We start from the raw sequence: 27314 nt of genomic DNA, 5'->3' as shown, positions 1-27314 counted from the left end.
CTTTGTAATCATCATTGTGACCTACCTTAGAGAGTGAAGCCATTGAGGAGCACCTATTACACCAATAGGACTTACCTCTCCAATCCCCTTACCTTATTTTAATTTCGCCATTTGTTTAGGATCACCTCACACAGAGGGTTATCCATATAAACTTTATTTTATTTGAGGATTTCTCCTAATAAAATTGTTTTTAAGTTACCCATCATTACATGTTACGATTTTCTATCAGGTTCATTAGTTTCCAATATCACCTATCCTTGAGTGCTCTCACTATAGGGGTCCTTTTCTCCCTAGTTGTTGTTCAGTCATTTCCCCTGATCGTAGCACCAGTGCCTAGGCAGTAGCGAGGGTTCCCCCGTCCTGTCCTCCCCCCACCTTCCCTTTACCCTGGTTTACAGTCTAACTAATACTAATGGAAACAAGCATAAGTACCTCCCCAGCATAGGAGGGAGAGCTACAAGGCAAAGAAGCACAGAGTAACTCTATGATTTAACACCAGTTAATATGTTTAACATGACGTATGTCCTCGTATGGCAAGCCTTATGAACGGATGCTGAATAAATCTCCTTTGTACTATAAAAGCTCCTGGCGTCTATCCTTATTCTATCTGCATATTCACACCCAGCCTGCACCGATCTAGCACCCTGAACAGATATGAGATAACGTGCACTGCCATATATAGTCAATTGGATGTAAACTCCTTTTTGAGATAGGCAATTGGGATTACAATGGGAAGAGCATCAAAAGGCTCTCAACTTTCAAATACCAAGAAACTTACACATATGAGTACCCTTTTGGGCAGAAACAGTAGAAAAAAAGCATTATATCTCCAAATATTTTTTCTTTTTCTAAATCGCAATTCCAGATAATTTTTTTGGTCTGAAAAGTGTGTTTTGTTTGGTCACGTCTAGTTCTAAAGTACAGTACCAGAGAATAACCGTTCACTGCATTTCTAGTAATGCATTGCAAGCCACTCTGGCAACTAAAATGTTAAGCGGAGCAGGCAGTTAAAGTCCTGTTTCTAGCGTTACCTGGAGATCTGTTTGAAAGTGTATAGCCAAGCTGAATTTCATGAACACAGTGCCAAGCGTATCAAAACACAGGAAGCCATACTGCCTGTGTACACACAGACACCAAGTTTAGGAATTTGGAGGATTCCCATTCTTTGGTTCTGGTTCTATCTTCCCTTAAAAGCATAATAATATAATAGTAATATGTTTTTGTGTCACAGCCTCCTTTAAAATTAGCAGGGCTCTTAAACTTTTTCTAATGAAGAGATTTAACTCTTCAGCAATGCTATCTTTAATGCAACAAGGCATTATGTTGTTGGTTCCACCTCAGATAATGGCACATATATATATATATATATATATATATATATATATATATATATATATAAATATATATATATATATATATATATAAATATATATATATATATATATATATATATAACCGCTTGTTGTGGTATTTAATGATAAAATCTGAAGGTCTGAGTGTCTTTGTTCTGTTAGCAATACATTGTTGAGGCAACAATGTAAATATTAAAAATAACCAAAAAAAGACAAAAGTAGGACTAACTAGCACTGCAGCTTGCCCCCAGAATAACAACAAATATATTTTTTTTTTATTCAAAATACCATATATTTATTATTTTATAATTCATCCATTGGTTGGAATTATTTTATCAAAAAACAAATATATGATAAAGAAAAAAATGTTCACAATAACTAAAGCGGCAACTTGAAAATAACAAACAAAATAAAATACTTCAACTACAGTACAAAATATCTATACGCTTCACCTGCAGGACTTAATGTGCAGATTGTATACAATTCAAAAAGATAGTCCAAAATTTACATGTGCAACTTTCGCAATAATAAATAGTAATGCTAGTAAACTGGGTAAAGATGACTCAAGAAACGCCATGCTCTCTCTCACACAGCTAGTGCTAGTATGAAAACACAATAAAATCTGAAAAAATATATGATGTATGTATATCTTTATATAGAGCCATCCAGGTACATAGCGCTTTACAATATACGTGACCTAATATTATAATAATGGGAATATGCGCTTCCGACATAAAACAATAGGAAAAGGAGCAATGAGGCTACTAGAGTACATACTGTGGAAGGACGGCCTCGCGGCGGGGTCAGTAAGACGCTAGACACGGTGGAAAACGTTCAACTATAGTGGTTTATTAGCCACAACCAAAATAAAGTACGGGTGCACTGTCCCTTTAAGAAACTACTTTCTTGAAAATTAAAGCCTGTTCCCTTTAGGGAAACTAACTCACTTCTTGAGCCCTTACTAACAAAACAGCCAGCTAATCTGGTCATGCCCAAAACATATGCAACACAAAGTATAACCAATAAGTGTAATAATAAAGTCTTATCTGTTGCAGCTCCAAACAGCAAACAGGAACACAATTCCGGGGAGCAGGCTGTGTCCAGCCTCGCACCAATGTTTATCTTTATCCTGGGTTGGGGTCCCAGCTGGTCCCAGCAGCAAAGCTCCTCGCAGAACTGGGGACCAGAGAAGCAGCAGCTGCTACGGCTTCCAAGCCGGGAGAGTTCTCTCCACCTTCCTGTGGAAAAACAAGCTCACCTCGTGTGAGCAACTTCCTGCTTTTTAAAGCACTTGTTTCACTCATGAGTTCAGCCCCTGTTTAATCAGTCTTCAGCTATGCTTTCTCTGTCTGAGGAGATTAACACTCTGTGAACTGGCTGCAGCATCTCTCCATTCACTGTCACAGCCTACTGAGTCAGTGACTCTGTCACAATACATAGCACCACAAACTTTCATAACTTCATGAAGTCCAGTCAACTGAATAAGTTCTTTACTATAAACAATATAGCAGTGGAGTTAATTCTCTTAGTCAAATTCCTGTGATGTATTTGATCATATCATGTGTGTTTTTCCACTTAGCAGTAGGGTTATTCTTAATAAATCACTATTTCAAATAAAGCGTTCACAGAAATGAGAACTGCACAAAGTAGATATCTTCTCTAGGTAGAAGTGGCTTAATACTGTTGAAGCAATGATGCAGGTTGTAATAAAAATAGCAGGGGATAGTAAGTATTTTAATCAATCTGGTACTTCAGGGGTTAACATCAATTCCAAATTGTGTTAAAAACACAATTATTTTTTTTTGCCTGTCAAGGCAGGTCTGGGTTGTATAGGACGGATCGAATCTAGAGATAAGAACATCTGCTTTGCCAGAGATGAGATTGAAATATAACCATCCTATCACTAAAATAAATGGACCCTTGTAAATAACCTTTGATAAGCTTTGCTGGAAGGGTTCTACAGAGTGTCAAGGGACATGACTAACCCTACATTTCAAAAGTTATGAAATATGGAATCCTCGACCTGGCACCTATTCGGAAGTATAACTTTGAGATATTTTCAATTGTTGAAAGTAGACAGATGCAATAAGGCCAAACTCTTCATGGTTAGAAGGTGGAAAGGGGAAGGAAGAGCCTGGGCACTACGGATTTCTGCTTGTGAAAAAAAGAATTTATTAAGCCAGTATGATCATACTGATCATACTGATCATACTGATCATACTGATCACACTGGCTTAATAAATTCTTTTTTTCACAAGCAGAAATCCGTAGTGCCCAGGCTCTTCCTTCCCCTTTCACTTGGAATACCACCCAGAGATTCCTGAACCAGGAGCACCGGTATTTATCATCATTGTTGGGGAGTGCAGCATTCATCTTCCTTTTTAGAAGGTGAAAAGGGACAGTTATCCTTTTGTCGCTCAAATTTAGCAGAAAGCCGATCAAAATTGTCACATTCAGCAAACTCGCCTGAACCTATTGATATGAGTCGCGTGTGACTAAGGATTATGGCCACAAAGTTATGAGGCCTTTTATATATTCAGACCACATTTAAACGTCGCAAGACATTTTTGTTTTTCTTTCAAGTCTTAAATGTCAACCCAGTAACATATTTACGACAGGGGTGGGTTTTATGTGTGGTCTAATGCAAGAAGGTCTGGGCATAAATGTTGGCATGTTTTGAATAGAAAAACAGAATTTAACATAGGTGTGTTGGGGATCAGACACATGATTTTTCATCTTTTCTACACCAATGACCTCTCTGGCAAAAACTTATGATGTGTGGTAACGTTTAGGGAATTCTGCCATGTTTATCCTTTTATTTTTAGAAACTTGTCTACATTTATTGTAACTGTATGTTCTTGTAATAATCTTTTTTCGGTAATCTAAGCACTGTATTTTTTTATATTAAAACAAAATTTTAACATGTACTGTAATGCTTTGGGCTCTGATTTGAACTGTTGCACGCTTGGTAGAGAGTAGAGCGTAAAGTTCATTTTTCGGACACATTTTGCTATTGCAGATTATTGTATTCATTTTTTTTTTAATAGACAGAGACCACTATGCAAATTTTATCATCCTCATCATTTATTTTTTTACTTAAATACAGGCCTCCACTTAAGAGGGCATCACAATACTTTACAGTCAGTGTTAGGACAAGTGCAATTAAATACAATTACTTTGTTACACAAGAGACAGACAAGAAAAAAAAGAGCTACAGTATAATAATAAATGGGTACATTAAATGGACAAAGGTTATACACATTCAGTTTACAAATATTTCATGCATATTGATAAGGGGATAGATATGATTGCAATGGACTAAGGGTTAAATAGTCTCATTTGAAGTTCCATTGCGTAGGCGAAAGGTGCGTTGGTTTGTTTAGCCTTGTGTATTCACTATGGTTGTATATGAATGTACAGTTGTGTGAAAAAGAAAGTACACCCTCTTTGAATTCTATGGTTTTACATATCAGGACATAATAACAATCATCTGTTCCTTAGCCGGTCTAAAAATTAGGTAAATACAACCTCAGATGAACACATGACATATTACACCGTGTCATGATTTATTTAACAAAAATAAAGCCAAAATGGAGAAGCCATGTGTGAAAAACTAAGAACACCTTATGATTCAATAGCTTGTAGAACCACCTTCAGCAGCAATAACTTGAAGTAATCATTTTCTGTATGACTTTATCAGTCTCTCACATCATTGTGGAGGAATTTTGGCCCACTCGTCTTTACAATGTTGCTTCAGTTCATTGAGGTTTGTGGGCATTTGTTTATGCACAGCTCTCTTAAGGTCCCGCCACAGCATTTCAATCGGGTTGAGGTCTGGACTTTGACTGGGCCATTGCAACACCTTGATTCTTTTCTTTTTCAGCCATTCTGTTGTAAATTTGCTGGTGTGCTTGGGATCGTTGTCCTGTTGCATGACCCAATTTCGCCAAGCTTTAGCTGTCGGATAGATGGCTTCACATTTGACTCTAAAATACTTTGGTATACAGAGGAGTTCATGGTGGACTCAATGACGGCAATGTTCCCAGGTCCTGTGGCTGCAAAACAAGCCCAAATCATCACCCCTACACCACCGTGTTTGACAGTTGGTATGAGGTGTTTGTGCTGATATGTGTTTGGTTTTCGCCAAACATGGCGCTGTGCATTATGGCCAAACATCTCCACTTTGGTCTCGTCTGTCCAAAGGACATTGTTCCAGAAGTCTTGTGGTTTGTTCAGATGCAACTTTGCAAACCTAAGCCATGCTGCCATGTTCTTCTTAGAGAGAAGAGGCTTTCTCCTGGCAACCCTTCCAAACAAACCATACTTGTTCAGTCTTTTTCTAATTGTATTGCCATGAACTTTAACATATAACATGGTAACTGAGGCCTGTAGAGTCTGAGATGTAACTCTTGGGTTTTTTGCAATTTCTCTGAGCATTGCACGGTTTGACCTTGGGGTGAATTTGCTGGGACGTCCACTCCTGGGAAGATTGGCAATTGTCTTGAATGTTTTCCACTTTTGAATGATCTTTCTCACTATAGAATGATGGACTTTAAATTGTTTGGAAATGGCCTTATAACCCTTCCCAGATTGATGGGCAGCAATAATTGGTTCTCTAAGATCATTGCCGATGTCTTTTCTCCTTGGCATTGTGTTAACACACACCTGAATGCTCCAGACCAGCAAACTGCAAAAACGTCGGCTTTTATAGAGGTGGTCACACTTGCTGATGATCAATTAATCAAGGGTATTTGATTAGCAGCACCTGTCTGCTACTTAGCATCTTAATTCCTATGGAAGCAGTAAGGGTGTACTTAGTTTTTCACACATGGCTTCTCCATTTTGGCTTTATTTTTGTTAAATAAATCATGACACGGTGTAATATGTCATGTGTTGTTGTTCATCTGAGGTTGTATTTACATAATTTGTAGACCTGCTAAGGAACAGATGATTGTTATTATGTCCAGATATGTAAAACCATAGAATTCAAAGAGGGTGTACTTTCTTTTTCACACAACTGTGTGTGTATATATATATATATCAACTGTAAATATTACTGTATGTTCATTTGCATGTCTTAGACAGGTCTGCAACCCTGTCTTTCCCCATTGTCACCCAGCATACAGCGCTTCCACTGCAGCAAAGGATTCTGGGAAATGACATGCTTTATGCTTTATGCTTTACTGTGGAGGGTTTTTGTCACTTTTGTTACCCACCATAACCTTAATGACAGTGGTATATATATATATATCACATGCTCACAAGTGTGCTGTTCATGACAGATGGATATTGGGACAGAGTGAAGGGAGATATAGTTCATTTGAGGGACCTTTGCGGAAGGTGAAAAGTGAGTCAGCTACGTAGCTGTGTATTAACCCTTGTCTCATATTCAGGTCACATGCTCACAGGTGTGCCGTAAGTGGCAAAGGTGTTGACAATAGAGGTTATACTTGCTAATGCCAAAATCACCACATGTCAATCCCATCTTCAAAACCACCAGTGTGCGTTTCACTTCCTCCTATGAAACATTTTCCGAGTGAGGTAAAAATTGAATTATTGCATAAGTACCCACTAAAATGTCACTCAGGTTGTGTCCTTTATGTCTTTTTCCCTCATATCAGTTACACATACGTTCCCTATTTAATATGGTAGAGTGTTAACACTGAGCTATCATATATTCACTACAATATAATTTGTCTTTGCTGTAAAACCTGATTTAATGAAGTAGTAATCAAATGAATCATTGCACTTACACAGCACGTAGGCATTGAACACACACACAACTATTTTCTATTGAAAAGTCACCCCTTTAGGTTATTGGTGACTAGGGTTTCTGCCCTGTATTCAGCTGTTGGATAGAAGATGATGGTGCTTATGCATCTTGGAAAGAAGTAGCTTTTCTTACTTCTCGTCACAGTGTTTTTCACAAGTGTTGAAGAGGCGAGTGTAAATGTTAGATGATGCTGTGAGCACAGGAAACAGAAAAGCAGCATGAAAAGCAATCCCTAGATATTCAATTCTTGAGCTCCTGATAAGATTTTTTTTTACTTCTAACATAGAGAGAGAGAGAGAGAGAGAGAGAGAGAGAGAGAGAGAGAGAGAGAGAGAGAGAGAGAGAGTTATATAATCAGTAATGTGCTTTTCTGAGTGATTGAACCCTCTTAACGGGTACATTGCATTGTTTGTGCTGAATCCACCACCGTACCGACATCTGGAGAAAGGCTGGTTTTGCAGACTGCAGTGGAAATAATTATCATGGTTCAATTTTAGATCAGTATTTCAGAGCAGGTGCTTAGGTTGTCGGGTGTCAAAACATTAGGTTAGAATTAACAGAGTGAGGAAACCCCATAATGGAAATGTCACATGGATGACTTGCAGAGCGAGGATTGCCCCAGGAGACTGCAAATTGCCACTTGCAACTTTACATATCAGTCAAATCTGTAGGTGAAATTTAACTTTTCTTGAGCTTCTACGTTTTAACAAAAAGTGCTTAATAACATGTAACACTGTCTTAAATAAGTTCTATCCAATGATACTAGAAAGTATTTTAGTACTGTACCTTTTATTGTACTCATGTTTTTTAAATCCGGGGATTCACGTACAGTACTGTACTTAGAGTAGATAACCACAGAACTATGAAGGTCCTGTTTGTATGTGGTCTCTTATGGGCCTATGTTTTGTATAGCTCAGGGTGAATGGCTCATAATTTGCTGAAAAGGGCATTATTATGGCAGCTTTCCCCCTGAACAGAGATCCCTCAGCCCAACGCAAGTGAATGAAAGATGATGTCTCCTACATTTTCCCAGCAGGAAAAAAAAGAGATGTGGCTCATCATGCATAGTTTACTAATGATGTCAGGGCTTGTTAATGATGGACTGTGGCTTGGTGCATATGAGATCTACAAGCAGAAGTGCAGTGACTTGTCTGGGTTTATTTTGTTTATTTGTGTTTATGTTCCCTGTGTAAATGTGCATTGTGAGATTTTAAAAATGCATAGACTTGTTTGTACCAGCTACACTATTGTGTCTCTTTCCCCAATCTTCCCTGAGATTACCTGCACCCATCAGATCACACACACAGAAAGTACCACAGTTTGAGATGTGCCTTTTTATATCGGAGAACATGTGAGCAGATACTGTACTTCAGAAGATACAGCGAGATCCCATCACATTAATGTTTCAACGTTATTATGATATTATTTTTTTCTGTGTTCTTTCTTCTATTTTCGGTGCTGTCCTACACTCCCCTTCTTTTTGGAGAAAGTAGCAAAATAAACCCTGACAAGTCACTGCACTTCTGATTGTAGACCTCATATGCACCAAGTCACTGTCCATCATTAATAAGCCCTGACATTATTCGTAATGTCCTAAGCTCTACTTTTTGGAGAAGACTAGATGTACAAAGGAACTCGGGTGATGGTTCCTTATCCTAGGGTTTGAATGGAGAATTTTTTAATTGTATTACTTTTTACACCATCACTTACATATGTTTTTTATTTCTATAAATGTCATATTCACTATGAAGCTGTGTACGGAATAGCATTATATTTTCATTGCCACATTATTGTGCATAATTTTGTCACCGTATTAAGTATTCATTATTATTTCATGGATATACACTGTGGGAGCGCCGGCCAAAACATTTTTTGGTGTCAATTTATTTTGTTTCTTACCAGAAGTGTAAACCTCCCACAAATAATGTAGCATAGCATCCCGGCCGCTATGCCTTTTCCTGGGCCCTATCTGTTAGGTGCAGGGAGTGGATGGGTTAATTCCTTCTCTAAGGCATTGTGTGCTTTTTGCAGCCTTTGATACAATTGTAGGTATCCAAGGGCGGGCCATAGCAACAGCCAGAGAGTGTCAGCCTGAGGCAAGGATACTGATTAGGTCACACATTTGATGTGATGACCTATCAGTATTCAATTCAGAAAAAACAGAGACAGGTCTCCTAATCCAGTGCTCAAGGCAATATCAAGGTAGTAGGTCATGTCTTAGTATTAAATGCACATATGTTGTGGTCACAAGGTTAATGAATGTGAGTATGAAGCAGAATATAGTCTTAAATGCTCAGAGTTGAGGGTATAACATGGTGCATACAGTAGTATCCTAAGGATGCAAGGAAACCAATAATAAAAGGAAACTTTACCCTGGAACTAAAAATCCATAAACCTTTAGAGCTAGACCTTCCACAGTACAATATTGATCCCACAAGGGTACTCACAACCTCCGTTTGTAGAGTCCTGGTGACAGTGTGTTCTCAGCCCAATGCGGAAGCAGGAAGGGGTGCCTTCCAATGTAGGAAGGGAAGTGGCGGTGCACTGCGTTTCAACAATGAAAATTGCGTTCCAAGTAAAGGAAGTGCGACGGATGCTGGGTCTTCGTATCCAAAAAACAATTTATTGAACGTGTAGCAACTGTGACAGAAACCAGGGGTTGGTAATAAACTCCATATACAGGGCTCCCAGGATACTGAACAGTTTCTGTCCTGTCTAAGCTGAACAGGGCAGCCTCGTGGTACAGGCACTCCATTCCACAGTTTGTCTGCTGCCTGTTTTCTGTCACCTGTCATGCTGATTAGAGTTCAGGTATATAAGACCTGTTTCCTGTTTCCTCTGAGCCCCGCCCAAGAGCCTGGAAGGCTGCTGAACTGCAGAGGGGTGAGAAAGCCTCTTTCCCAAATCGCTTCATTCATTCTGTTAGTTTGTCTAAAGACTGCAAAGGTACTTATTTTGTTGGTGGAAGTGGACAAGCCACTTCCAACTCTGAGTCAGGGACATCTAAGTTTAAGTTATCGCTCAGACGAGCAGCTTTTTGTTTGGCTTTGTTTTCTGTTTAAACTGTGGCAGTCTCAGTGCCTGGGACTGAATAAACCAGGCATAGCCTGTTTAAAGGAACAGTACGTGACGTCTCATCATTTAACCTACCCTAAAAGACCGTGTTCTAACAGTCCCGGACAGACGGCGGAGCCCCGGAGTAAGCCGTTTGTCACATATGGTGGAGAATGCGGGCAGAACACTGAAAGGTCTGGGGGTTAAAAAAAAAAAAAAAAAAAAAAAAAAAAAAAAGAAGGTTTTTTTTTTCTCTCTCTCCAAACAAGATGGAAGACGTGGTGAGTGCGCTGGTACGCAATGTCGCTGTCCAGAAAGACGCGAATGAAGCCCAGCAACAGGCGAATGAAACCCAGCGACAGCTGTTAATAGCCCAGCAAGAGACTAATGCAAACCAGCAAGAGACAAACCGCCTGCTGAGAGAGGAGCAAAAGCGGTTCGCTCAGGGCTTACAGCAGGAACTCGAGATCCTGAGGGGGACTATCAGTAACCTTCCACTGGCAGAGGCAGCCCCAGTTCCGAAAATGACCAGGGCAAGCCACTACCTTCAGAAGATGGGACCCTCGGATGATGTGGAAGCCTATCTTCTCACGTTTGAACGCACGGCACAGAGAGAGGGATGGCCAGAAGCTGAGTGGGCTGGTCTAATCGCACCCTTCCTAAGCGGCGAACCCCAGAAGGCTTACTTTGATCTAGAGCCAGCCGAAGCTAACGTCTATGCAAAATTGAAGTTCGAGATCCTCGCCCGCCTCGGCGTAACCACGGCTGTTCGTGCCCAAAGGTTTCACGCATGGTCCTTCACGATGGATAAAGCCACCCGAAGCCAGATGTATGACCTCATCCACCTCGCCCGGAAGTGGCTACAACCCGAGATCAACTCAGCAAGCCACATCGTGGAACGGTTGGTCATGGACCAGTTCTTGAGGAAACTTCCCTCTGCCTTACGCCGTTGGGTCAGTCGGAGTGACCCCCACAATGCGGATGAGCTTGTGGCCCTTGTAGAAAGGTACAGTGCAGCAGAAGAGCACCCGCAACCCACAGTCGTGGAGCAACCCCACTATCCGAGGTTCCAGGACTCTTCCAGAGACGGTAAAAGGGTACCGGGGTTAAGGGGCGCTGAAGAGCGGCGACCACTTTCACGCCGCTCCAGCAACAGTGGTTCGCACACTAAGGGCAATAGCCAACATGGGGAGCCGGGAAAAGGCTCTAAGTGGGACACAGACTATGTACCTAAATGTGTAAATTGTCATGAGAGGGGCCACACAGCAAAAATCTGCCCGCTAAATGATGAGCCCATGCAATGCAACAGCGTGGAACCTTATTCGCTGTTGTCCCAATGTATGGGCCCTAGCCCAGAGGACCCCTTGAATAACCATCTGTGGGCATTTGTAAAGGTTAATGGTAAGAGGGTTCGGGCACTTCTTGACTCTGGGAGTATGGTCACACTAGTGTCCGAATACCTATTGCCCATTAAGAAGAAACAGGTAAACAGTTCACAAAGAGTGGCAATTTGTTGTATACATGGGGATAATCATGAATATTCCACTGTTGATGTTTTTTTTGAAACAGAATTTGGTTCTTTAGATTTCAAGGTGGGTGTTGTACCCAAACTGGCACATGATGTGTTAATAGGGACCGACTTTCCCCATTTTCTAAAAATGTGGTCCCCAGCTCAGAATAGCGCCCAGAGTTCAATAGCAGACCATAACGAAGTGTTAGAAGAAACAAATCCTTTCCCTTTTTCAGAAATGGAGGTTGACGAGGGCCCAAATAAGAAGGGGGAAAAGGAGGAGTGCTGTGAAATTCCCTTCCCCATCACTACTTTGGTAGGGAATACCCCAAATCAAGATGTTGATCAGGCACTTACCACCCCAGTACAGGATAAGACCCTCGCTGACCTAGAGGTCAGTCCTGGGAGTTTTAAGAAGGCCCAGTGGGAGGACCCCACATTAGCGGTAGCAAGGGGAAATATACGGGACCAGAATAGTACTCATGGCCAACCAGATAGGTCACTTGCTTACCCCTACTTCGAGGTAGAGAACGACCTAGTATATCGGGTTGATAAAAGAAAATCAGTTACAACTAAACAATTGTTGGTACCACGGACATTCCGTAACGTAGTATTACACCTCGCACATAGTCATCCATTGGGGGGACACCTAGGGGTGGAAAAGACAAAAGAAAAGGTTCTCCGAAGCTTTTATTGGCCTGGGGTTCTGGCAGAAATTACAAACTATTGTTCCTCATGCCCAGAATGTCAGATCACCGCCCCGTTCAAAGCATACCGCAGCCCATTGGTACCCCTTCCCATAATAGAGGTACCATTTGACCGGATTGCTATGGATCTAGTAGGACCCCTAATAAAGTCTGCTAGGGGACATCAGCATATATTGGTAATATTAGATTATGCTACCCGATATCCGGAGGCAGTTCCCCTACGTAGCACCTCTGCTAAAAACATAGCAAAAGAGTTAGTACTTCTGTTTTCCCGGGTCGGAATTCCTAAAGAGATCTTATCTGACCAGGGAACACCATTTATGTCCCAAGTAACAAAAGAGCTATGTAAACTCCTAAAAATCAAGCATCTCAGAACCTCAGTCTATCATCCACAAACAGATGGTTTAGTGGAAAGGTTCAATAAAACCTTAAAGAGCATGTTACGCCGGGCGGTCGATAAGGATGGGAAAAACTGGGACTGTTTGTTACCATACCTGTTATTTGCCATTAGGGAAGTTCCCCAGTCATCCACAGGCTTCTCCCCGTTTGAACTATTGTATGGCCGACATCCAAGGGGCTTACTGGATATAGCCAAAGAAACTTGGGAACACGAGGTTACCCCTTACAGAAGTGTAATAGAGCATGTTGCCCAAATGCAGGACCGCATTGCTGCAGTCCTACCCATAGTGAGGGAACACATGGAGAAAGCTCAAGAAGCACAAAGGAATACGTGTAATAAGGGTGCTAGGGTCAGAATTTTTTTTCCAGGTGATAGGGTACTAGTTCTGGTTCCCACCGTGGAGAGTAAATTCCTTGCTAAATGGCATGGGCCATATGAGGTCTTGGAAAGAGTGGGAGAAGTAAATTATAGGGTAAGGCAGCCAGGTAGGAGGAAACCTGAGCAAATTTACCATATAAACCTACTCAAGCCCTGGAAAGATAGAGAGGTCTTGTTAACCCTAGTACCCCCAGGTCCGTCAGAGAATCAAGAAACTGACCCAGAGGTTAGCATAGCTGAAACACTGTCCGTGCATCAGAAACGAGAGGTCCAGAGTTTAGTGAGAAGGAACAAAGAAATCTTCTCTACACAGCCAGGTAAAACTAACGTAATTAAACATGACATAGTCTCTGAACCGGGGGTCCGAGTTAACCTTAAACCGTACCGAATCCCAGAGGCCAAGAGAGAGGCTATAAGTTTAGAGGTTAAAAAAATGCTAAAACTAGGCGTAATTGAGGAATCCCAAAGTGGGTGGAACAGCCCTATAGTTTTAGTCCCAAAGCCAGACGGTACAACAAGGTTTTGTAATGACTACCGGAAACTAAACGCGGTGTCAAAATTTGATACTTATCCTATGCCCAGGGTGGATGAACTTGTAGAGAGACTGGGCAAAGCCCGATATCTCACAACCCTAGACCTAACAAAAGGGTACTGGCAGGTTCCCCTCACAGAAAGGGCAAAAGAAAAAACAGCCTTCTCAACCCCAGACGGCCTCTTTCAATATAAGGTGCTGCCTTTTGGCTTACATGGAGCTCCCGCCACATTCCAAAGAATGATGGATAAAATTTTAAAACCACATGTTCGGTACGCTGCCGCCTACCTGGATGATGTGGTAATCCATAGTGAAGATTGGCAGTCCCACCTTCCAAAGGTCCAAGCTGTGCTCGACGCAGTTCGGTCTGCTGGACTAACTGCTAACCCCGCTAAATGCACTATTGGTCTGGAGGAGGCCAAGTATCTGGGGTATTCTATTGGTAGAGGGTTACTCAAACCACAAACACTCAAAGTAGAGGCGATACAAAATTGGCCAAGGCCAGTCACAAAAAAACAAGTAAGGACCTTTTTGGGGTTAATTGGCTACTATAGGAGGTTTATTCCCAATTTTGCAACTAAGGCAACCCCACTAACCGACCTCACAAAAGCAAGAGGACCGCTAATGGTAAAGTGGTCCCCCGAAGCCGAACAGGCCTTTAGAAGCCTGAAAGAAGCTCTCTGTGCCCAACCAGTGTTGGTCACACCTGACTTCTCCAAAGAGTTCGTAGTCCAAACCGACGCATCTGAGGTAGGGCTGGGGGCGGTACTCTCCCAGGAGTCTCAAGGGGAGGAGCACCCCATCCTTTATTTAAGTAGGAAACTAAATCCCCAGGAGAAAAATTACTCCATAGTCGAGAAAGAGTGTCTCGCAATAAAGTGGGCTGTAGAGACACTCAAGTATTATCTGTTGGGGAGAAAGTTCCGATTGGTCACAGATCATGCACCCCTTACCTGGATGTGTCAAAATAGGGAGAAGAACGCTAGGGTGACCAGGTGGTTCCTAAGCCTACAGCCCTTTAAATTTTCTGTGGAACACAGGTCGGGGCACAAACATGGCAATGCCGACGGGTTGTCAAGGATGCACTCCCTAATATCCATGGTCGCTCACCCCTCGAGGTCTGAGCTGGGGGGGAGGATATGTGACAGAAACCAGGGGTTGGTAATAAACTCCATATACAGGGCTCCCAGGATACTGAACAGTTTCTGTCCTGTCTAAGCTGAACAGGGCAGCCTCGTGGTACAGGCACTCCATTCCACAGTTTGTCTGCTGCCTGTTTTCTGTCACCTGTCATGCTGATTAGAGTTCAGGTATATAAGACCTGTTTCCTGTTTCCTCTGAGCCCCGCCCAAGAGCCTGGAAGGCTGCTGAACTGCAGAGGGGTGAGAAAGCCTCTTTCCCAAATCGCTTCATTCATTCTGTTAGTTTGTCTAAAGACTGCAAAGGTACTTATTTTGTTGGTGGAAGTGGACAAGCCACTTCCAACTCTGAGTCAGGGACATCTAAGTTTAAGTTATCGCTCAGACGAGCAGCTTTTTGTTTGGCTTTGTTTTCTGTTTAAACTGTGGCAGTCTCAGTGCCTGGGACTGAATAAACCAGGCATAGCCTGTTTAAAGGAACAGTACGTGACGTCTCATCATTTAACCTACCCTAAAAGACCGTGTTCTAACAGTCCCGGACAGACGGCGGAGCCCCGGAGTAAGCCGTTTGCCACACAACATACAGATAAAAAAACAAGAGCCTTGAAGGGAAACTCTGACGCGTTTCATGCAAGGTATGCTCTTTGTCAAAGAGCATACCTTGCATGAAACACGTCAGAGGTTCCCTTCAAGGCTCTTGTTTTTTACCTGTATGTAGCTACACGTTCAATAAATTGTTTTTTTGGATACGAAGACCCAGCATCCGTCGCACTTCCTTCACTTGGAACGCAATTTTCATTGTTGAAACGCAGTGCACCGCCACTTCCCTTCCTACATTGGAAGGCACCCCTTCCAGTATTCAACCTGCAGGGGCAGGGTTACAGACACAAACTCAAGGCTATACATACTGGCACTTTCCTAAAGTGGGGAGCTCTCTATCCTCCCCTGCGGAGTGAATACAGCTACCCTCTGTCTCACTAGGTGACAGAGGAGGAGTCCTGAAGGCCTGGTCTGGGCCTCAAGCCCTAATCAGTGCACCTTCATTAGGGGAAGTTAGGAGAAGAATTCACCCGCTTTGTACATCTGATCTAACTGCAATAAATACCATTGAACTATAAAGAAGTGTGATTTACTGTCTTGAGCCGGAAGAAAGGTGTCAGTCTGGGCCATCCTGCTGCTATCCAGAGTATCCATGCTGACTGGTTACGCTGCACCAAAGAACTAAGGTACCCTGAAAACCTGTCCTGCCTGTTCTCCCCACAACACCGCGGAGCACTCAGCCCTCCTGCTGCCACACAGGTACAGCCCACCACCTAAATGGAGTAGCCAGAGAAGCAGATGACCCCAATCTCACTTAGGGTGGGGGTACAAGGGCTCAATTATATGGACAAAAAACGCCTAGATCTTAGAGCAAGCAGGAAGGGCTTTTGCTTGGCAGATAACAGCAGTTCTTGAGTCAGTAACACACAAATATCCCCACAGGCAGTTGCATTAACTTTTTCAAGCTGTCAGTTTTTGTGGAAGTGTACGTAAAAGAGAGGCCTACTGTACAGGGAGCTCAACGTGTGGGTCATCATGCAGCCAAAGCACATAATTGTTTGTGTTTTTGTCTTCATCTGGGAGCCAACATTAACAAACAGTACTACGTCTTGTTCTTTTTCCAGATTTTTTTTTTTTAAATGCACTAGGAAAAAAAAACCTCCTAGTCTGTAGATCCAAGAGAACATATTGTCTTTTTCACGGTAACTTACTCATAATGAGAAGAAAAAAAAAGACCTTTACCACCCCTTGCCTGGATGTATCCAGCAGGAATGTAACCCCAGTTTAACCTTAGGCATAAATGCCATGAAAATATACTATGCCTGGACTCTACTATAATTTGCACAACTCGGTCTTGATGGAACCATAAGATTCTGTTAACCCTTTCAACCTTGAAAGGTCAATTTGGGGCTGGTCGGTGGCAATCCCAATTAGGATACGTTATTGTTTTAATGAAGACACAAATGCATCTTAGTGATATGTATCCTAAGAGGACTTGCTGCTCAAGCACTGCACTTGGATTGATCATTTAAACATAAAAGGCTTGTCATTTCCAGCAGCTATATACCATTATGTAGCCATAGTTCTTTGGAACTAAGTAAAGCTACAGTAATTGGCTCATTACATGTCAACCCCACCACTTACAGTATTTATTGTATGTCAGATATTGCATTAGGAAAAATACATTGACATTGTACTTTAAAATGTGCATGTACTACATCACACAGCAAGAGGTGGAGCGCAGGCCCTGAAACCTCATAGTATGTTGGTGTCCAATTTTCATATCTTACTGCAAGACCCGAGCTGCACATCATCAGTGTCACTGCGTCATTTTTACACACTAAGCTAACTTCGATTGCAGCAACCTCCATATTCCCCCCACTCCCATCTCTCCCCCATTCCCCCTTTCTTTATCTCCCTTTTCCATCTCCTTTCTCTCTCCCTCTTCCCAATATATCCTCTCCCCATCCCCTTTCTCTTTTTCTCTCCCCCATCCCCCTTCTCTCCCTCTCCCCCCATATACCTTCTCTCCCAATCCCCTCTTTATCCCCTCCCACCCCCCACATTTCCCATCTCCACTCCCCATGCCTATCTCTGCAGCAGGGCATTGAACCCATTATTTTCTTTTGGTCACAATACCATTCAGGATCCTTGCAGCTTGCAGTGAACATCCATGCTCTAAGTTTTAGGAATATGGAGGTTGCTAGAGCTACCAAATTTTAGATCACCAAAAGAAGGGCGTCATTAATTTTGCGAATAATAGCTCATCACTATATGATGAAATACACCTGTTCCCAAACTTGCCTCCAGATACTCACCCAATGACGGTCACAAATAGATACCTGCATTCACGCACTCATCAATTCACTGCACTCATTTAGTCAGTCTTAGACAATTAAACCATTGCAATAATATTCCGCTATTTTTTTTTACTATGTATTTTAATGCATCAGAACATAGTAACACTTTTTAAGATTTTTTTTTTATAGGGGGACGCAGGATCTGAACCGTGTTATTTTCAGCTCCGGGACCCCTGCTTCCCGAGATACTTACCTTGGAAGGGGGTGCTGGTAGCATCTCCAGTTGGGCTTGAAGGAGCTATCGAAATGGCAACTTTAAATGTCCCACGTCACGCGGGCCAATAGGAAGTCGGGGAGTCCTCACTTGCGGCTTGCTATTGGCCAGCTTGACCACGGCAAGTGGTTTACCTGCTGACAAGACCATTATACTAATGCTTATGTCCTAGTCACTTTTGGTGAGTAGGTTTCCAATTTTACCAAAGCGGAGCAAGTTTCAAGACTTCTGGTTCTAATGCAGAGGCACAGATAACTTTTTAGTGTAATTCATTGTATTTTATAATGTGTTTTTTTTTAATATGTATTAAAGTGCTCTCTTTATATATCCTTGTTGTCCCTGGATAATGCACTATTGCAGTGTGTATGCTTGTTTTTTCTTCTTTTTTTCTTGAGGGAATCCATCCAGAAAAGAACCTTGTCTACAACCTTATCCATACCTTGCCTCAGCGCCACAGGAGGTGTTTTTTCCCCTACGTTACCAAATCTGGGTAGGATTCTTCTTCTTTGGGCAGCTCCAGGACTACCTTTTTGGACTATATATCACAGGTTTTAAATTATCATTGTTTGCATGAGCGCTATTGTTCACCTATATTTCCACCAGAGACAGTCCAATGGCAGAACAGCAGAGTGGAGGTGTGTGCAGAGGTGAGGCTGTGATAGGAGGCAGGGAAGCAGGTACAGGTGAGCTCCCTGGGGTGGAGCTTGAGAGAGAGAGATGCGTGCGTGATTTGCGCGGCCTGCCGTCCTTGGGGTGATATGCCTTTAAGAGGCTGGGGCGGGTGCACGCATTTGTGCCAGAGCTGTGACGGGAGTCGGTGGAGCCGGCGGGACCTGTGGAGGTAGGAGCGGGACCGGAGAGAGTGCCGAGTGCAGCAGTGGATGAGCGGGGAGCGCGCCGAGGGCGGCGTGGCTCCCCGTAACTTACAAACATTTGCTTTAGGAGCCTCTGTAAAGGTGGGGCCTCTGTAAAGGTGGGGCCTCTGTTAAGGTCTCTTATCACCTTCAAGCCGTCCTCCTCCTTCTGTAGCATAGCGGCGTCAAATGATGCTGCGACATTACATTGCCATGACAACGTGACGGATATACATTAGTTTTTGTCCAAAATCCAGCCAAACAATTTCACAGGCCATTGAATGAGAGTGTCTGGATAAAAACAGACAGATTGTATCCCTCTGAATTGGGCTACCATGATCTAAAACAGTGATTCTCCAACCTCTCCTCAAAGCCCTGAGCCATCCCAGGTTTCTGAGGCTACAACTCAACATTATAAAAAAACAAGAATAAACTGTGCGCTACTATCTAACTCCTACTTATAAATAAATGAAGTGCAGTGACTAAACCATAAAAATACTAAATAAACCACAATACCAAGTGAATAAGTGATTGTATAATAAATTATATCATAACCGTGTGGTTGATAAGGGCGTCTGCTGCTATAAACATTGGGGGTGGCTCAGCACCCCACACACTCTAAGAAATGGAAACAAAAAGAAAACAGCGCACAACGCCAAATAGTGAAGCAAGTAATAAAAATGTATTACAATATTAAAGGGGTATAAAATCTGCGTACATCAAATAGAAAATTCATAAGCATTTAGTGTATATCACACTTGTTTACCACTCCATGGTTGTAGACAGGGGAATCTGGTACTCAGCTTTCTCTACAGGAGCCTCTGTGGTGGTTGTGGGGCACAGGATCCCTCATACACTTTTCATCCAGCAGGATGCTGCTTTCAAGGGAGTTCCTTAACAGCAGTCTGGCTCCACTGCAGGTTCAGGCACTCAGTGGAACCGAGTCTCAAGCGGCAATATGCCTCTTCCAGGGGGTTATTTCCCTTACAGTCCTTCGTTTCTCCTTTGGAGATTTCACCGTTTTATCAGCTGCTGCAATGGCAGGGCAGTTCAGAGCCGATGGAAAGGCTCAGCAAACACTTCCGCAATTGCATGCGCCTGCACAGCGTGCCACGATGCCGCTCCGTCACGTGGTGTAGCGGAGTGACGTCACAGTTCCCGTGGCAGTGGTGAAGGAGCAGGAGAAAGTCCCTTAGAGTCTCTATAGCGGCGCATAAACCGCTCAGTCAGCACAATAACACCAAAAGATAATGGATTAAATGCAGATCCAGGGGATAATAAAAAACAATGTAATGGCATAGGTTAAATACATCCAACGCGTTTCGTACATCTAAGTACTTCTTCCCTGAATCTTCCACGAAGAAGTACTTAGATGTACGAAACGCGTTGGATGTATTTAACCTATGCCATTACATTGTTTTTTATTATCCCCTGGATCTGCATTTAATCCATTATCTTTTGGTGTTATTGTGCTGACTGAGCGGTTTATGCGCCGCTATAGAGACTCTAAGGGACTTTCTCCTGCTCCTTCACCACTGCCACGGGAACTGTGACGTCACTCCGCTACACCACGTGACGGAGCGGCATCGTGGCACGCTGTGCAGGCGCATGCAATTGCGGAAGTGTTTGCTGAGCCTTTCCATCGGCTCTGAACTGCCCTGCCATTGCAGCAGCTGATAAAACGGTGAAATCTCCAAAGGAGAAACGAAGGACTGTAAGGGAAATAACCCCCTGGAAGAGGCATATTGCCGCTTGAGACTCGGTTCCACTGAGTGCCTGAACCTGCAGTGGAGCCAGACTGCTGTTAAGGAACTCCCTTGAAAGCAGCATCCTGCTGGATGAAAAGTGTATGAGGGATCCTGTGCCCCACAACCACCACAGAGGCTCCTGTAGAGAAAGCTGAGTACCAGATTCCCCTGTCTACAACCATGGAGTGGTAAACAAGTGTGATATACACTAAATGCTTATGAATTTTCTATTTGATGTACGCAGATTTTATACCCCTTTAATATTGTAATACATTTTTATTACTTGCTTCACTATTTGGCGTTGTGCGCTGTTTTCTTTTTGTTTCCAACTCAACATTATGTCAGGTCTTGAACCCTGGTTTCTACGTTCCCAGTTTGGAGTTCTGCTTGTCTACCACCAGGACTGTTGCTTATGTGTTGCTGTTTCTGTGGAGATGAAGCTGCTGATTATCTCCTGAGCAACACCTGTTCCCTCTCAGCAGCCAGGTCTTCATTAGCCCTTTCCAAAACCTGGTGTGGTTGCTGGTCCATGAGGAGAGGTTTGAAAACCACTAATCTAAAAGATTCAGAACCCCTGGAGTTTAGAATAGGGATTTCATGGTTTATAGTAGTCAGCAAAACTGGCGTTTGGAATAGCTTCATACTGTTGTTTACATTTCTCTAGTATCAAATGAGGTTGAACCCAAAGAAAAGCGAACTCAAAAAGTGAAACTCCTAAATTAAAGCTGTATCTTGTTCTACCCCTGCAGGCATTTTGGATGAATGCTGGGACACTAGGTCTGCTCTATGACGTTGGTTTTCTTTGATTTGGGAGAGGAACCAAATCTTGTGGTTCTCACAAGGGGCTAAATAAAAAGGCGAGATCGGGCCATGAATGTGTTTTTGAAGGATTTTGTGTAGACTCCATACAAAGAGGCTTTCATTCCTTTTAGCACTGATTCAACAAGGCATGTGTCCCAAGCTTCCCTCGAGTTCACTAACAAACGTATGCAAGATCTTCTAACCTTACAAATCATTTGATTTTAGTTCACATAACAAAAATAGTTACCATTTTAAAAACTAAGCGATAACTGATTATTCTTTTTATGGCAATCAATCTTTCTTCAGCAAAGCCTGCTCATATTCATTTAAATGAACAGCCCATCTTAGGATGAAAGGGAGTGAAGAACAGCGGCATGTTTAATACAGTAGGTTAAATAGTTATAGGTATACAGTAGTCTGTTGACATCTATTTAAAAAAACAGGCAAATAGAAGTATTATTAAATAGTTTTTTTTAAACTTTTAACTTTTCCATGGTAAACAAAAGCAGTGAACAGTTGGACTGAACTGGACTGAAACGTGTGCATTGCCATTGCATTTAATAGGGTTACCTTTTTGAAATTCACTTGAGAGTGCCCACAGAATCATTCTTCTGTTCCACATAAGGCTTGAATGGCAGTGACCTAGGCATTATGCTCCAGTACCTAGAAGCAGAGATTAGTGAATCCCGGCCAATGAAACTGGTGCCATACTCTTGCAACAATTTCCCCGGCGCCAGATACTGAAGTGTACCGGGGGTGCAGCCATATGTGCAGCCACGGTCACAGAGATTTAACATACGTCCAGCTAAATCTGAATATTAGGGGAGGGTTTCTTTAAGCTGTGAAGCTGTTTCAGCTCCAGTGCCGAGCAGGCACATTCTAAATTCTAGTGCTGACTAGCAAACCCCTCACCTTCCTGATCACTGGGACTTTGACTTGTCTGTATTATTCCTCATACTAGACTGTTTGGATCCCCTGGCTTAGTGTCAGCTGCACCAGACAAAAAAAATGCAGAAGACGGATGAGCTCAAGTCAAGGGTCACATGTGGAAAATATTGCATCTACTGCTGTTTCATTGTACTTGTATCTCTTTTACTGTTAAAAATATGTAATGGAGAGAAGTTTTGTGACGTTTCAGAAAAATCTAAATAATTTCTCTCTCTCTCTCTCTCTCTCTCTCTCTCTCTCTCTCTCTCTCTCTCTCTCTCTCTCTCTCTCTCTCTCTCTCTCTCTCTCTCTCTCTCTCGCATTCCACACATTCCTCTCTTACTGATACAATTCATCAACCACTTAATGTGTCACTCTTAGGTCTGGGACATAGTAAGCACTTAGGTGCTGCTGCTCGCTCTTGCTTGCTGCCGCTCGCTCTACCAGGAGCTTTTTGCTGTCCTGGCAGAGGAGACAGCAAGCGCGCTTGGGAGGCGGGTATCACTGTGTGTGTGTGTGTCACTTGGTAGCTGTCAGTGTGTGTGTGTCACTTTGAAGTGGTCTGTGTGTTTGTGTGTCACTGGGGAACATGTGTGTGTGTGTGTGTGTATATGTGTGTGTGTGTATATTATATAATATTTTAAATTTTTAAAAAAAAGACATGTTGTGAGAATAAATTATTTATTAACATTGTGCAACTTTGATAAATATATTCACGCACGCGCACACACACACGCACACTCACACATGCACACACACATGCACACACAGACACACATACACACATACACACATACACATACTGCTGCCGCTTGGCTCTGGCAGCACTCACCATCGCCCCCGGCAGCGGAGGTAACGAGGGGGGGTCACGGTGCACAAAGGGGCGCAGAGCTACACAAGTAAAAAAGGTGGAGCAGAGTTCCTACTAAAGCTGCAGTTCAAGCAATGTCCTTCATGTGTGTGTGAGTGTGTGTGTGTGTGTGTGTGTGTGTGTGTGTGTGTGTGTGTGTGTGTGTGTGTGTGTGTGTGTGTGTGTGTGTGTGTGTGTGTGTGTGTGTGTGTGTGTGTGTGTGTGTGTGTTTTAAATAAATCAGTTCTGTACTATGAGAAACTACTCGTAGCATTTAAAAAAAACTATTTTTAAAGATATTTTAATGTATTCTAATGTAACAAGCATTTTTGTTTCTATAGCAACCATTTACAAAGTCACATCCCCTTCCTCTTCTGAGACAGGCACAACTTTGCATGTTGGGTAATCTTCTGCAGCCCCAACAGGGAAATATCTAATTACTTATTATTGTGTGGATTGTATTGATGCACATATTAAAGGGAACATTTTCAGCTGCTTGGACTGCTGCATGAAGTCCCCCATGCGACCAATTCCCAAAAATATTTATTAGATTATTAAATAGTTCTTAAATGTAATAATCGGCTGACAGCAAATTCTTCCAAATAAAGGGAACGCAGCTTGTCACAGCGTGAATATGTGAAATAGACAAAAAAACAATAATGGTGTAGTATATTGTGACAATTGGTGAATATGAATAGAGGGTGTGTAGTCCCACTCACCGATTTTCCTCGATAATCAAGCATATCAGAGATACAGAGGCGCCAGCCTTTATTGTAACACCTCACCCATCGTACCGCTCTGAATACCGGGTCATGATGAGCTATGTCTTGCAACCGTATAGCAATTGACTCGGGGTTCTATCGGTTTTCTATCGGGCACAGAAAATTGCATTTTAGCGATGTCTGCAATACCGTCTAGAAACTCAAGTGGGCGATTGCGAGCTGTTGTCTTAAAAGTCTAATAGCAATTCAACCTACTGTACAGCCATACAGTTCTGCAAGTCTGTGTGTGTGTGTACAGTAATTGTAATTTGAAGATTTATATTTGAAGCAGAGATAAACGTTACGAGTTCATACTGTATACAGTAGTCTGAGGCTCCTTAGCCATACATATAAAAAAATATGAGGACACATACTGTACTGTATACAGAAGTACAGTATTACAAAAATATAACGTTACGTCTTCTTCCGAATATAAAATATTTTTTCCGCTCATGCGGATTGGAACCTTGCTGAAAATCATACTGTATGTGTGTCATCACATTTCTATATGTATTATTTATTAATCAATGCTTTTGCTAGGCTTGCTCTTCTTTTCATACTGTTTTTATTTTATGCGCATGCGTGTACGTCTCATTGGAACCTTGTTGAAACGTATATGCGTGTCATCACATTTAGGCGCATGCGTGTATGACTTCTCATTCAATGTGAATTTCAAGTCTGAAAAAAAACAACCTTTTTTTTCCGTTTCTCGACATGGGCTTAAATAACAATTCTTTGTGTTCTCATTAAAACTTATTGCATATTTCAGACATACTCTTGTAGTAGACCTTTTCTTTATAGACAGTGAGTGCTGGGACACCTTTGTATTTTATATATGATTTAGGGGAATTAGGGTCCCCTAGGTCTCATTGCACCCTGTACGCACATTATTTATCTCTCTTGAGTGCTGTCTATCACTTGTTTTATTGTTATACTTACTGTCACAGCCCCTTTTATTCTCCAACATCTCTGATTTTGTCTGGGTATTTTTTCCAAATGCCACGCACTTCACCGCGTTCATGCCGCATTCATGCCGAGCCAGCGCTAATACAAATGCACGCGGCCGCGGCTTTAAATACCGGAACATGCCGCATCCAACACTGCATCTGCCCGCGGTTTTAAAAGTCACGCTGAAACGGCCGCACGAGGCTAAAGGCGGCCGCCACTGTATGTTTTATTAAAGGTGACACAATAAAACAATTTTAAAAAATCAACTTTTTTTTATTTTTTTTGAGTAAAAACATTATTTTATAACTTTTGAACAACAGAAGAATCAAGCAGCAGCAAAGTCGATCCCAAACGGTCTGTCCTTCCAGGGACGAGCTCTTATATGCCTCAAAAGGCCACTGATGGTGTCTCTCACGGTTCTCATTAAATGATCGGTAACCGTAAAATAACGCTGCACTTCCTCAAAAATTGTTCTCTTTAAATTTTCTGGCAGAGCCTTCATGATTCTATTCCTTTCATAATTAACGTTGTGGGTCCACCCGCTGTGCACCTCATAACTGACGTGGTGTTTAAAGATTCACAGGGCATATTTCTGGGCTATACCAGCACTTCCGATCATGTATTTCTCCCGGACTTGCTGGGGCAGGTCAACCAAGATAATGTCTGGCAGCGTTTCAATGCAAGCATGTGTGCTTCTGGGAGCGGGTGTGCTTCTGGCAGCGGGCGAGGGTAGGTGGTCTGGGAGGATGCTTTCCTCCTGTAGTCGTGGCCTGTTGTCATCTCCTGTCGTGGTCTTACCGGGGTTGTCATCTCATCAATGGCATACAGGTACACGTGTTCTGCAGACGGAGTGGGTGCGCTTGGTGATGGAATCGTGAAGGTCACATCCAGGCCACCCTCCTACTCCTGCGTCCGACATACAGGGGTAGGAACTACAAGCAAATAATTGATTCCAGCTATGTTACTCTCCATCTTCTCCATGTTCCTCTCCAACTTCTCCATAAGCCTATCCATACTTAACATGGTCTCTAAAAGAAGATCAATCTTTTGCACCATAGAGTTATCAGGGATATCGACACAAATTGAACCATTCAGCATGCGGGCGAACAAACTGATCTTGTGCGAGTAGTGCTGTAGACATCTGCGTGGATGGGTGCTGGAGTGGATGAGATAGAGGTTCCCAGCAGAGCATCGTAGGGGATGGGTGCTGGAACAGGTGACCTGGGAGTTCCCAGCAGTGCATCATAGGGGATGGGTGCCTGCAAGGGTGAAACATGTCAGTGTGATTGCCATCAGTGAATACATCGGTTCAATTCCCCCTCTTTGGCTGATTATTTCTGCAATGCAGCATTTTTTCTGCCTGTGTGCCAAGTTTTGTTCCTGGGGATGTACTCTGCGCTTTGCATGCCCGGACTAACACCCTGCAAGTTTGGAAACTTATCAACACTCATCTCATTGATCATATTTGGAGGTGTTATATTTGTACTAGGATATACAGGACTCATACCTTTTCTATATAGAGTGGGAGTCCAATCTGGTACTAACCTGCTCAAGATACAAAGTCATCATTCTGTACACTTGCTAAAGGGTCAGGTCCTTGAAGATAATCATCAATATTATTGAAGGAATTCTATTATTACATTCTGTTTTTTCTTCATATTTTGAGTCTATCCCATTTCTCAGTTAACCCCTGATGAAGCCGAAACAGGACGGTGAAACAAGTAGGGTTTTTGACCCTCCAAGGATCCTGTATACCCATGACAGAAGACCCATACTCCTCAGCGAGCCACCGTACTGCAGCACTCGCAGACCCGGAAGCGACACGCTGATGCCGACAGCATTGAGGACCGCAAGATCCTTGATTTAACAACTATCTGGTTGGCGTGGCGTTTTTCATCACACTGGGACTGTCTTAGAGGATTCTGGTGATCCGGAGAGGTGCGAGTGTGCCCTTATAGCACTCAACGCTTTAAAGGACTGGGCGAATGTGAGTTTATTTTCTCTCCCACCCTATGTTTGTTGTATCCATTAAAATTGTGTTACGCTATGTTTTCTCCTTTCACTTTTTCCATATGAGAGGAGGACCTGCCAAGACATTCATCTATCGATATCTGTGTGAGTGATTCGTTCATTGCCCTTGGTTCATCACTTTACATCATATTGCACTTTATTGCGCTTTATTGTCCACATTTATCCATGTACACAGTGTCTAGAGACTGTTATTTTTAGCTGCACGGAGGAACATTTATATATTTTAGTTTGCGCTTTCTATATTTAATTGTATGTCACCATTCCCTTGAGCCCCAGTTTATCCCTCATAGGGAGATCCCAGTTCATGCCCTTGGATCTGCTTTTGCACGGTTTCCTCTCTCTGTTCCTCCCATCAGCTGTTCCTGATGTCACTGAGGTGCATGAGATTCAGGCGAGATAATGGCAATCATATACTGTAGCTGAAATCTGCTTGTA

The 27314-nt window shown here is 42.6% G+C and overlaps 1 long non-coding RNA gene across 1 annotated transcript in view; it reads right to left on the bottom strand.

Annotated features, from left to right (window-relative positions):
- Positions 1-24016, bottom strand: part of LOC142494471 (uncharacterized) — a 50223-nt gene extending 26207 nt beyond the window's left edge. Inside the window, exon 1 of the long non-coding RNA XR_012801459.1 lies at positions 23859-24016. This is a non-coding gene — a long non-coding RNA (uncharacterized LOC142494471). The remainder of the gene's footprint in view (positions 1-23858) is intronic.
- Between the last annotated feature and the right edge of the window lie 3298 nt (positions 24017-27314).

The sequence above is a fragment of the Ascaphus truei genome, chromosome 5 (assembly GCF_040206685.1).
Source record: "Ascaphus truei isolate aAscTru1 chromosome 5, aAscTru1.hap1, whole genome shotgun sequence".
NCBI lineage: Eukaryota > Metazoa > Chordata > Amphibia > Anura > Ascaphidae > Ascaphus > Ascaphus truei.
Note: the sequence above shows the minus strand (reverse complement) of the source record. Positions and strands in the feature narration are given on the sequence as shown.